This window comes from Adiantum capillus-veneris, chromosome 13 (genome assembly GCF_014529385.1).
Source record: "Adiantum capillus-veneris isolate H3 chromosome 13, ASM1452938v2, whole genome shotgun sequence".
Classification (NCBI taxonomy): Eukaryota; Viridiplantae; Streptophyta; class Polypodiopsida; order Polypodiales; family Pteridaceae; genus Adiantum; species Adiantum capillus-veneris.
The window spans coordinates 71,923,736-71,936,824 of NC_140943.1; positions in this window are offsets into that span (position 1 = coordinate 71,923,736).

Consider the following 13,089-nt stretch of genomic DNA (forward strand, 5'->3'; position numbering starts at 1 on the left):
CATTGATATAGGCATCGGTATGCACTATGAAAATCTTTAATTGTTTAACACGGTCTTTTACCGCATTTTTTAGAGAGGAGGTCCAAAATCAACTAGAGAGGGAAGAGAGAGGAGTCCGGGGGGGGGGGTGTATTTAAATTATTATCGCACATATTTTTGCGATTATTATAGTGGTATTTACCTCAATTATTGCCACTACCATAACCGCGTTTATTCCCGTGGCAAGATTTAGCGTCTAAACTTTCAAATTCTGGCTTAAACATCCCACCACCCCCCCCCCCCCCCAAAATTTGGTGTTTTCCTCCTCTCAATAAAAATTGAATAACTTTATATGAAATTTTCAAATTTAAAAAAACAAAGATATGAAAACATGAAATAGTAGTTAGCTATCTAGGATTACACTTGGTTACAGCTAAACTAATCACTAACACTTGATTAACATAATTGAGCATGTTCACAAAATTAGAGGAAGAGGGGGGAGAGAGAGATGAATGGATTACATGACCAAAACTTTTCATAACTTAATGTATGAAAAATGTTTATGAATCATCTTCCAATGATCCCTACAAGAAGCATCATCCATTGTTCTAAGCCTATGGCTCCTAAATCAATAAAGAGAGAAACAAAACTGGCGTTTGTGGATGCGTTGGCTTCATCATCTTTGAATTCTTCATCCTCCACTTCATCATCATGACAGTGACGAAGGAAATTTGGAATGGCGGCCTCTACACCAAAACAAACTCCATTGCGCCACAAGGGAAATGAGATAAGGGCACCACCTAGTCTTGGAAGCGTGGGCTAGGACCGCTACACAAAGAGAGAGAGAGAGAGAGAGAGAGAGAGAGAGAGAGAGAGAGAGAGAGAGAGAGAGAGATCACTATGAATGAAGCATTAACCTTAGTGTGTGTACAAGGAATGGATGACTTCAAACACTCCCAACACAAATAGTCATGTAGATTACCAAACAACCACTCAAGGATTAGCCAAGATCACATCAAGCACTCTCACACACATATAAAAGATTTCTCTTAATTAATATAAGTAAGAGGAGGAGAGGTTACTAGCATGAAACAATTTTCACTCTAGAATGTGCAAGAATAGAGTGAATGAATGAGCTTATGGGCTCATGGTGAGTGATACAAAGACTCAATGGGGCTGAGGGAGGCTTGAAATTACAAAGGGGAAGGCCTCTTTATATAGGAAAGAGAGTGATTAGGAGTGAGGTTAAGATCCAAGTGTAATTTGTACAAATGAAGCTTGATTAGGGACATTCAACCAATGAAGAAGCTCCTTCCAAGTGATTTGTTGACCAATTAGCTCCATCATCACTTGTGTTGTCTTCACTCCTTCCTCCATAGCTTGAGTCCAAGAGCTTCCTTATTTTAAAATGTAAAGAATCTACATAAAATCAATACATATCTAGTAATAATAGAAAGGGGTTGAATGAGAACTTATGAATTACAACAAGATTAAGCATTACTTGAGAGGTGATTAGAAGAGGAATTTTGATGGGTTTTTGAGCTTGAGAGAGAGGAGGAAGGAGAGGAGGGTGAGAAGACTAATGGCTGATTTTTAGAGAAGGTCTCAATGTGGAAAAGGAAGGGTGTGTGTGTGTAAAGGTAGAGGGGGTGGTCTCCACCACAGTTGAAAAAACTGGCGTCCGCCATTTTGGCTATATCTCCTAGACCGTAGATGCAAAAATTATAAAAAAAATATGGCCAGAATCTCCAGCTCATCAGCTACAACTTTGATGAAGACAACTTTTCTTGGATCGGAGTGGAAGTATTTTGTAAAAATTCAGAAAAATCATGTGTCTGGTTCCTTCCTTTACCAAGTCTTCCACTTGGGTCCCATTTGTTTGAATCATCATATGGCTCCAAAGCCATGATGATATGAGCCACTCATGACCCTTGAATCATGCGTGCATGGCTCCACAACCACATCATATCTTTTCTTTTCACATTTACATATTTTCCCTTCCCTTTACCACTAGGTTCTCCCTCTACCTTTCACCTCCAGTGAACTAGTCAAGAAAAAATTCCTATCAAATCATTTTTTTTTAAATTTTTCCAAGGGGTTGTTCTCACTTTTTCTTTTATTGTAAACCTCTAGAAGCAAGGAAAACCAACAAAATATGATAAACAAAAATTTGTGATAGGCTCAGATCAACAGTCATCCTCGCTAGGACTGGCGTTTGTGGATGCGTTGGCTTCATCATCTTTGAGTTCTTCATCCTCCATTTCATCATCTTTGAATTCTTCATCATCTTCATCATCATAACAGCCATCCTCGCTAGGACTTGCCGTCGCCGGACTTGATTCATCGACCTCCCTCTCCTCTGTCTCCACCTCATCCAAAGTAGGAGGTGGAAGAGGGTCGAAGATGGTCTCTACTTCATTAGTGGAAAAAATTTTTCTCCCCCGAGGTGTTATAGGAATTATGAACCAAAATTTTGGTTGGTGGATTGTTGGGATATAGATGACCTATAGAAGAGAAGCTCAAAGTGAGTAACATTGGTATAATTAATGTTACAGGAAATTAAGAATAAAAAAGGTAAGTCACTCACCTGGTCATAATTGCATGCTAAAACTAAATTTTCATACCTCCCTGTGTGATGCACACTAGAGTCCACCATGTGGAGGCCATTCTCATGTTGTCTAGACACATTTGCAAACCACTTGCACTCAAAGATGAAGGTATGAAAGGTTTTAAACTTAACCTTTAGTATCCTTTCAATAATTCCACAATACATGGCCTCATCACCATCTGTGTCAAAGTTTCCCATAATACAACAATCCATGGTTGTTCTACGCTCGTCAATGTGGTGCATACAAGCGTGACGACCCTTTTGAAGGAGTACGAGCGGAAGTGCGACGCAAGAGAGAGTGCGAGAAGAAGAGCACGACGATATGGTGAACTCGCTCTACTATAATGTGTAGAGCATAGTGAGTTCTTATTAGGTTTTTACAAAAGAATATGTGTACATACCTGGCGGCCCGCCCACTTACCTGGGCGACCACATTGGGCTTTATACCCCAACAACCTCCCACTTAAAGTCCAATGTGGTACTTTAAGTGTGAGAGAAGCTACTATACAAGCTAATATACAAGAGATGTAGAGAAGTGATGTACTACCCTACACCTAACTGCTTGCGAAAATGCGCAAAGCTCTCTGAGGGAAGTCCTTTTGTAAGTAGATCAGCAGTATTTTCTGTGGTGTAAACTTTGACAAGCTGAAGTTGCTTATCCTCGAGCATTTCCCTGATGAAATGATACTTCACATCCACATGCTTTGTCTTTGAGTGATAAATTGGATTGCGAGCCAATTGTATAGCACTTTGACTATCACAATATAACACAGGCATCTCTTCTTTGATTCCCAAATCTGTTACTAGTCGATTAAGCCAAATTGATTCTTTGCATGCCTCTGATGCTGCAACATATTCAGCCTCTATAGTAGACTGAGTAACACAATCTTGTAATCTAGAACGCCATGATACTGCTCCACCAGCCAATGTAAAGACATACCCTGACGTAGACCTTCGGTTGTCTAAGTCACCTGCATAATATGAGTCTGTAAAACCCTTTACACTTAGCTCCTGACTCCCATAGCATATACGCATACTCTTTTTAGCTTTCAGGTATCTCAATATTCCTTTCACTGCCTCCCAATGTTTCTTGCCTGGGTTTGACTTGTATCGACTTACTACTCCCACTGCAAATGCAATGTCTGGGCGAGTAGCAATCATTGCATACATCAAACTACCCACTGCAGACGCATATGGAATCTTATCCATTTCAGCCTGTTCTTCCTCAGACACAGGACAATCTTGTTTGCTAAGTTTCACATATGGTGGCAATGGAACACTCGGTGCCTTTCCCTTCTCCATATTGAAACGTTGCAAAACCTTGTCAATATACTCTGTTTGAGATAACCAAATCAACTTCTTTGATCTGTCTCTCTCAATGCGCATACCAAGTATATGACTTGCCTCACCCATGTCTTTTATGTCAAACGATTTTGCCATCTTTGACTTCAAAGCTGAAATTTCTTCCAAGTGCTTGCCAGCAATCAACATGTCATCCACATACAAAATAAGGATCAGCTAACTGCCATCCTTAGCCTTCTTTGTATATAGACAGTGATCGAACTCACTACGTTTGTAGCCTTCAGAAAGCATAAACTTGTGGAATTTATGGTACCATGCCCTCGGTGATTGTTTTAAGCCATAAAGACTCTTTAACAACTGGCATACCCAATCTTCCTTGACTTTCTCAACAAACCCTTCTGGCTGCTGCATGTAAATTTCCACATCTAAATCACCATGCAAGAACGCTGTCTTGACATCCATTTGGTGCAACACCAAATCTAATATGGCAACCAATGCAAGAAAGCATCTCAATGTAGTCATCTTGACCACCGGAGAGAAGACTTCATCAAAGTAAATGCCTTGTTCTTGCTTAAAGCCCTTGGCAACAAGCCTTGCTTTGTACTTTGGCTGACTATCATGAGTGGTGATCTTATACCTGTAAACCCATTTACAGGGTAGAGCCTTTATGCCCCGTGGTAATTTAACTAGCTTCCATGTCTGGTTTTTATGCAGAGCTGTCATCTCTAACTGCATGGCCAATTGCCAATTCCCGGAGTCCTTCATTTGCACTACTTCCTTGTAACATGAAGGCTCATTGCAATCAGTCACCATGACATAGTTCATAGATGGAACAAACCTATCAGGAGGTCGCGTGACACGTCCAGATCTACGCACAATAGGTGCCTCAGGATCAACCACAACCTGTGGTTCAACTCTATCCTGTCCTTGCTCCTCTTGAGCCCTGACATTTTGTCTTGCACGTGCAGGTCCATCTTCTTGGAAGACAACTCTTCTAATCTCCTCAACCCTCTCTGGTTTAGAATGATATTTGGATTCATTAAAGTGAACATCATTGCTGCGGACAACCTTTCTGGATTTGGGATCCCAAAGTCTGTACCCCATCTCACCAGAATTACCATAGCCTAGAAAGATGCACTTTCTACTCTTTGGCTCAAGTTTGTTCCTAAATTCCTTTGGAACGTGAGTATATGCCTCAAAGCCAAAGACTCTGAGATGCTTGTATGAGGGAATTTTGCCTGACCATACCATCTCTGGCACTGAATCCTTCTACAAAACCTTGCTAGGAGATCTATTTACAAGATGAGCAGCTGTTGTTACAGCTTCAACCCAAAACCCATTTCGCAGTTGTGCATTAGACAACATACTTCTGACCTTCTCTTGTATGGTCCTATTCATCCTCTCAGCAACACCATTTTGAGGAGGATTGTAAGGAGCAGTAAGTTCACATTTTATACCTTTTGACTCACAAAAGTCCTGAAAGGCCTTTGAAACATACTCTCCACCATTGTCAGTGCGTAAGCATTTAAGCTTCTTGCCACTCTGATTCTCCACAAGTGTCACACGTTTTGAAAACACTAAACGCTTCATCCTTGTGCTTGAGAAAGTAAACCCATACTTTCCTCGAGTAATCATCTATAAATGTCATAAAGTAAGAAGCTCCCCCTAGAGATAGGTTAGGCATAGGTCCACACAAATCACTATGAACAAGTGCCAACTGTGTATCTCTTCTACTGCTTCTATGCTTATGTGGCTGCTGTGTTTGCTTACCATACAGACAATGTTCACAGAATTCAAAATCATTAAATGAAAAGCCAGGCAAATAACCAGAACGAGACAAGATTTCCATTCCCTTCTTGGACATATGTCCTAACCGGCTATGCCACAAAGAATTGTTCGGCTGCTCGGTTACATTGATTACATTTTTAGAGACATTTGATACATAAATCATGTAAAGTCCTCCAGACTTTACTCCATGTGCTACTGTCATAGAACCCTTGGATATCTTCCACATGTTCTGTCCAAAAGTGGTGACGTAGCCAGCATCATCAAGTAAACCTGTGTTGATCAAGCTCTTTGTAATTGAGGGAACATGTCTCACATTCTTCAGCATGAAAGAAGAGCCATTCTGAAACTTCAATTGAACATCTCGAACACCTAAGATCTCACATGTCTGCCCATTGCCTAGCCGAACATGATCTTTAGTGGTCACATACGAGGTAAACCACTCCTTGTTTGGAGACACATGAAGTGATGCCCCTGAGTCTATAATCCAGTCACTCAGTGCATTTCCATCAGATGCTGTAAGAAGAGCTGAGTCCATTGTATTCTTCAAGAAGTAGATGTCTCCTGACAGTAGACTGTCATCCTCTGCAACAGTGTTTGTCACATTTATTTCTTGAATCTTCACTGAGGACTTGTTCTTCTCACCATGGTCTTCAGCTTTCTCTTTGCCTTTTTCTGCTTTCCATTCTCTGCAGTCTCTTTTCATGTGACCCTTCTTGCCACAATGGTAGCATTCTATGTCACTCTTGCCTTTAGCACTGCGGGACTTGCTACGAGACTGATTCCTCTTTCCACCTTTGTACTTTTCTTTGGTCCTTCCCCTGACAACTAAGGCTGTTCCTTTGCCTTTGTCCATTGTCTTTCTATTGGTTTCTTCAGTAAGCAGACTTCCTTCTACACCTGCTATGTTCAAACCATCTGGAGGTGCAGAATTACTCAAAGCTGTGTGAAAAGTGTCCCAACTTTCCGGCAATGTGATCAACAGGAACATAGCTCTAACAGGTTCATCAAACTTGACACCTTGAGCTGACAACTGACTCTAGATTGTGTTGAATTCATTCAGATGATTGGACATAGGTGTCCCTTCTTTCATCTTCAAGTCAACAAGCTTCTTAAGCCAGTATACCTGTGAAGCTGCACTCTGCTTCTCATAAAGATCACTTAGCTTTAACCATGCTTGATAAGCCGACATCTCGTCTACTACATTGAAGTAAACGCTTTGTGCCAAAGTCAGCATAATGGTAGAAAGTGCCAATTCATCCATTTCGCTCCATTCATCTTCGTCCATATCTTCTGGTTTTATCCCCTTGAGCTTTATAGGTTTTATCTGATTCTTTTATACCAACACGTGCCAAATCTGCTTCTTCCACAATGGGAAATTGGTTCCATCCAGCTTCTTGATATTGTAAAGAGCAGTGTCCTGTGATCTAGCCATAGCTACGCTTCACAGTAGTTTACTTTTCTCGGAAAAATTCGGCAGAGTTTCCCCTGTAAACTGACCTCTAAACCAATATCAACCTGTCAAATGAACCAAGAAAGCTTCAGATTCTGCAGAAATTTTGGCAGAGTCTCCTTTGTAAAATGGCTCTGGTGTACTAAAAACAGACCAAAAAACAGCTCAAAAAACATTGTCTCTCTGACACTGTAAGCTGCGGGTAAACCTGTCCTGCACCTGTACTATCTCTCACTGTCCTGTCAGTGTCCTATAAGCATAGACTGCGACAATGCCTCAACGGCAGTAAAGCAAAGATGCAATCCCAATTGTCTAACTCACAGTCAATACATCCTAGCTGCCTATCTAAGGGTGCTCGAGGGATCGCTCCAAGACCTGTATCACCAAAAAGATCTCAACATTCGAGAATCCCCCAGATCAATAAAACCTCACTCGACCCTCAACAAAGGCTGTAGTAAATCTGACAGTACATAGACTTCCCACAAAGTCATACATCCACAAATTTCCCATTGTATGTTGTAACCGCTGCGGCGGTTGTTTGCTGCGTGACTCACAGCCAGCAAACCCTCAACAAACATACATCATCTCTGACAATACATCCCATGTGGAATTACCTGCAATGTCAGGATGAAATCTGGAATATCAAGCAGCAAACACAAGCTACTTGATGAACTAGTGGATGTCGCCTACAGTCTGTGTGTAGATGCGCCCATGTCGTATGTGACACGCCTCCAAGAACTGTGAGTCGTCCTTCAATGTGTAGACAGCCACAAATCAACACTCTGGGAGTGTCGATATCCTCAGCACATGCAGTCGTAGGCCGAAAACCCCAAATTTACAGAGTCGGATCTGCACCCGTCGAGACCACGTAGTTGAAAATGGCTTGTGCAGACCTTTGTCGAAGCCGAACGGTGGCCGAGATGACCTCAGAATGAAATTCTGACAACACCGAGTCCTTCGGGCTCACCCACGAGATTAGGGGCCGTGTCTTTGCCTGTCGAATTTCACTCCAATCTAAGCTGGTGACTCTAGCCTCCTGCAATGCTGCCCCGAGCCTCGATCTGAGCTCTTATACCAGTTGAAGGAGTACGAGCGGAAGTGCGACGCGAGAGAGAGTGCGAGAAGAAGAGCATGACGATATGGTGAACTCGCTCTACTGTAATGTGTAGAGCATAGTGAGTTCTTATTAGGTTTTTACAAAAGAATATGTGTACATACCTGGCGGCCCGCCCACTTACCTGGGCGACCACATTTGGCTTTATACCCCAACACCTTTGACCACATAGAGTTAAAGGAAAGGCACTAAAAAATAGCAAAATATCTTTTATCAAAAGAAAGATAAAATCAAGAAAAAACTTCACAATATGGTTTAGGTATATGATTACTCTACCTTTGGTATGCAACCTCGTGCATACTCCCATTCTTTGTTGGTGATGTCTTCTCCACACGCTTTTGCTTCGATCATTCTCTCATGAATCCACTCCGCACTAATGAGATATGGGCATTGGGAAACATGCAAGGTGTCTAGGCACTGGGGCTGCCCTCCTTCCTCCATGTGCTTGTTTCCATGCTTCTCTCTCTTGCAAACGCCTTGCCTTTTTCATTGTCCACAAGTCCACCCACTTGGTCATAACCTTTGCATTGAGAATGCAAAAGTTATTGACCACTCGTGATAGATTCATATCCATGTTAAATAGTTTTGCCTTTCCACTTGGAAAGTGTGAAGTCATCCTTGCATCTTCCTCGTCTGACCACATGCAAGGCATTGAAGGATCAGCTTGTGCCAAATACTCTGAGATGTAAACAAATGCCTCTTGCATGATCCACCCTTTGGCCATACTTGCCTCTGGTTGAGATGGTAGCTGCACAAAATCTTTGAGAGTCTTAAACACCTCTTTAACAAGAACATCTATCGTGTGTGCATTGCTCCACATATAGTGATCTCCTCCACCATGTGAACCAAGAGGTTTATTTGACTAAGAAGGACCGATCGAGGAAATGCATCCTCAATGGCACACACAGTTTCTGTTGCAAGTGTTTGAGCACCAGGGATAGCATTTTCCTTAGAGCTCAGAAAACTGCAAGAAAACACACAAGGATACACTAGGTGCTAGTTGAGATTATTGTGTTCATAAAAAAAGTGTAGTTGAGTGGAGTCTTGTGGTGTACCTTACTAGCTCTCCAAGTTTGAAAATAGAATCCCTTACTTTCTTATCTTGACATATACACATACTCACTGGTAGAATGAAATAAAATGTAAATTAGGGGAAGGGAAAGTGAGAGAAAGTCATACACACAAACTATAGATAGAATAGGGATAGGGACATTACCGGAAGTATCTTGTGCCAGTCATGGGACTTCAATTCAGAGAAATGAACGCTTCCACCCTTCTTCACTTTTGTGAAAGATTCCTTTAGCAACCTCATGTATCTTGTTTGCGTGCAAGTAGAAGCAATGGTACCCTTCAATTTGTCTAATTCTTCTTTGGCTAGCATCCATGGTCCTTTAGGAAGCACAATCTTTCCATTGGGGGCACGGCGTGGAGTAGCAAGGCGGGGAGACGTTTCAAGACCCTCAAATCCTCCCTCACACCCAATGAGTCCTTGCCAATGTTGTGGTCCCACATTGTTTGGGCTACATTCTTGAACATGTGCATGGGATCCAGTAGGTGTTGTATTTTTATGTCCTTCCAATATGGAAGCCTTAAAAATATGGAATACCTTGACATACCTTTTGGTGGAGGACACGGAGCCGGATTTTTGTTGTAGCGCTCTTCCCAAATGGTTGCCCAATTTGCTAGCGTGAGATTTAGAGGCATCTTCCCATTTGTTGGAGCCTTGTGCTTGCTATCACCTTGGGGTAAGAAACGATGGTTTTTTGGATAGATTACCTTGCACAAGGCATCGGGCCTCTCTGTCACCAATGATGGCCCGCAAGTAGGACATGCATTGTGACCCAATGTGGACAATCCTGCACACATATTATATCGCTAGAGAAAGAGAAAACTAAAGGGAGAGAGAGATAGAGAGAGGAGAAGGGAGATACCAATGATAAGCGCAAGCGCAAAACAGACCCCAGCGGCCTCTACGCCAGGCCCTTGCACACAGAACTCATCACGAGGAGTGAATAGGGGACACCACCTAGCTTTGAGCGACTAGGACACAGACAACAACGATTCAAACAACACTAACATAGCACACCATAGGGAGAGAGAGAAATATATTTATTTATTTATTTATATATATAGACGTAGGCAGAGGAGATGAAAACTCTTTGGAATGTGAGGGAAAACTTGATTCAAGATGGTATTTACAAAACCCTTCATTTCGGCGAGATGGAGACCGCGGAGAGAGAGAGAGAGAGAGAGAGAGAGAGAGAGAGAGAGAGAGAGAGAGAGAGAGAGAGAGAGAGAGAGAGAGAGAGAGAGAGAGAGAGAGAGAGAGAGAGAGAGAGAGATGGATCCTATAGTGCATTCTCTAGGGAAATTTCATGTCACACAGAGATCCTACTCCTGTGCATAGTGACCCTTCGAGTCAGTGTACGTGCATGAATTCTCCTTCTTCAAGTGTTGACTCCCTTGATAGTGACCTCTCAGTGATCTTTTATAGGTGCAGGCTACTTAGTTTATTATAAACTAATTAGGTTTAGGGCCCTAATCTGGAGAGACAAAGCAGGCAGATGGGTCTCGGATGGTTGACTAGTGCTTTGTTTTGGGACAAATAAGAAATGATATTCTCCTAGGTGAGCCTTTGTGACCATCACCTAGAGAGAGGTGGATTATACAAAATGGTTTTTTACAAAGTTTTGCTTGGAAAACGGAAAATGAGTTACCCTACCGATGTTACTAAGGAGGTGCATCGTGGATGAGATGTCGTCGAGCCTCACCCTTTACTCGTGCGTTGATGTAGTGCGCTCGTCAATTTTGGTGCCGGCTGGGACATGCCTTTGGAGTCATTGTTTGATTTGCTATCGCCATCGCATCTTTTTGGTGTTGTCCTTCTTCGTCTATTGATGCGTTGATGTCAATCCTCTTTGTTTCTTTTTTCTTCTTCTTCTTGTGTGTGTCATGTGTGTGCGTTGTTGGTGCGTATGTGATTATGTACATGTGCTTATGCGTGTAGTGTATGTATGTGTTTGTGTGTGTGTGTGAACAACAAAAACTAATTTTTTTCTTGTTTTGAGGTTGAGAAAGCCAAAGAATGGGAGAGTAGAGTATGTGCGAGTGTGTGGGTGGGCGAGCATATGTGGTTGTGTGTCCATGAGTGTGTCTATGTGTGTATGGAAAGAGAGAGAGAGAGAGAGAGAGAGGATTGGAGTATGGTTTTCGACAGAGGAAGAGAGAGAGAGAGAGAGAGAGAGAGAGAGAGAGAGAGAGAGAGAGAGAGAGAGAAGAGATGGAGGGAGCACAAATAATGCATGAGGGAGGGTGAGAAAAGGACTGAGGGTATGGGTGTGTGTGTGTGTGTGTTTGTGTGCAAGCTTTCTTAGGCCGCCAAGGAGAGAGAAAGACCGTGTTGGTGTTGAAATGCCGAGAGAGAGAGAGAGAGAGAGAGAGAGAGAGATTTAGGGAGCAAAAGTGAGAAGTTGATGGGGGACTAAGAGGGGGATGACGACAGGTGTGTGTGTAGCTTCTCAAGCTATCCGAGAGAGAGAGAGAGAGAGAGAGAGAGAGAGAGAGAGAGAGAGAGAGAGAGAGAGAGAGAGAGAGAGAGAGAGAGAGAGAGAGAGAGAGAGAGAGAGAGAGAGAGAGAGAGAGAGAGGGTCCTCCATAGCCTGAGAGTAAGGGGGCGGGGGGGAGGGGAGGGGTGGAGGCAACCTTCGTGTAAAAGATGATTTTTTATAATTGTTTATTTTTATGAGGCTTCCCTTATCAAGGATGTGTTCTTGTCCAAGTTGAGAATCCCCTTCAAGTGCTCCATACCAAACCCCCAGCAGTAGTTGCTGCTTTCACATAATGGTGCACCAAATTATGTATAGCTAGGATACTCCTTGCATCTATATAAACTTCAAAGCACAGGTATGGCTTGTAATCATTCACATCAACACCATTGGCTACCATATCACAACAATTCGAGACCTGAGGAGGCCATCTAAACCCATCCTCCTTCCAGAGTAGTTATCATTATCTCCCATGCATGAACCTGACTTAACGGTCAAAATTCGAGCACAATGGCACCTTTTAAATTGTTTACAACCTCCCCCCATGCTTGTCGAGCTTCTTGTGCTGCACCTACGCCGGCGATCTCTGGGCCAAAAAAACCTGTTGAGCATCTTGTTCGACTAGGCTCAGTCTCTTGCATATGATGTTGAGACACAATATTGTGCATCCAAAGATACACTTTTGATCATTAAGAGACCGTTAAGAGATTCTAGCTTCCTTGTCTTGAGTACATTACACTCGTCATTAATGCATTACCTACTCACCATTTGTCACCCTAACCTTGCAATGCTATCATGAACTCCAATGCCCAAATTGACAGCTTGCATAGTGCCACACATGCAGACAACCATATCTACAAAGATTCTTGAACTGTTCCATATTCTCTAAAGGTGTAGGCATAGGTGGTTGCATAAGAAGAATAGACCTTGGCTCATATGATTACATCTGGTAGCCTTCCTTGCCATTGTCCTAGATACTCCATAGCTAGCCTTTGTTTTTTACTATGCCACCGAGATGGTCTTCATGAGGTTTCTTGCCCATGGCACTTCTTGACAGTGTCCTACCTGATCCTAAAATGCCAATAAGCGTGATTCCACCCATGTTGAAGCCTCCTTGGTCTAGAGTTGTTTTTTAGTTGCTAATTATACCAGAATGCGCTTTCGAGGGAGGGTCCGTAAAAAGCATGCATCATATAGCCCTCCCCTTCTGGCTAGAGGCATTCATGCCTCTAGCTCTGCTTCTGATTCTCTAGTAGTGGAGTTGGAGGCTTCTCCCTCCCCTGAAATATCTACCATGAACTCC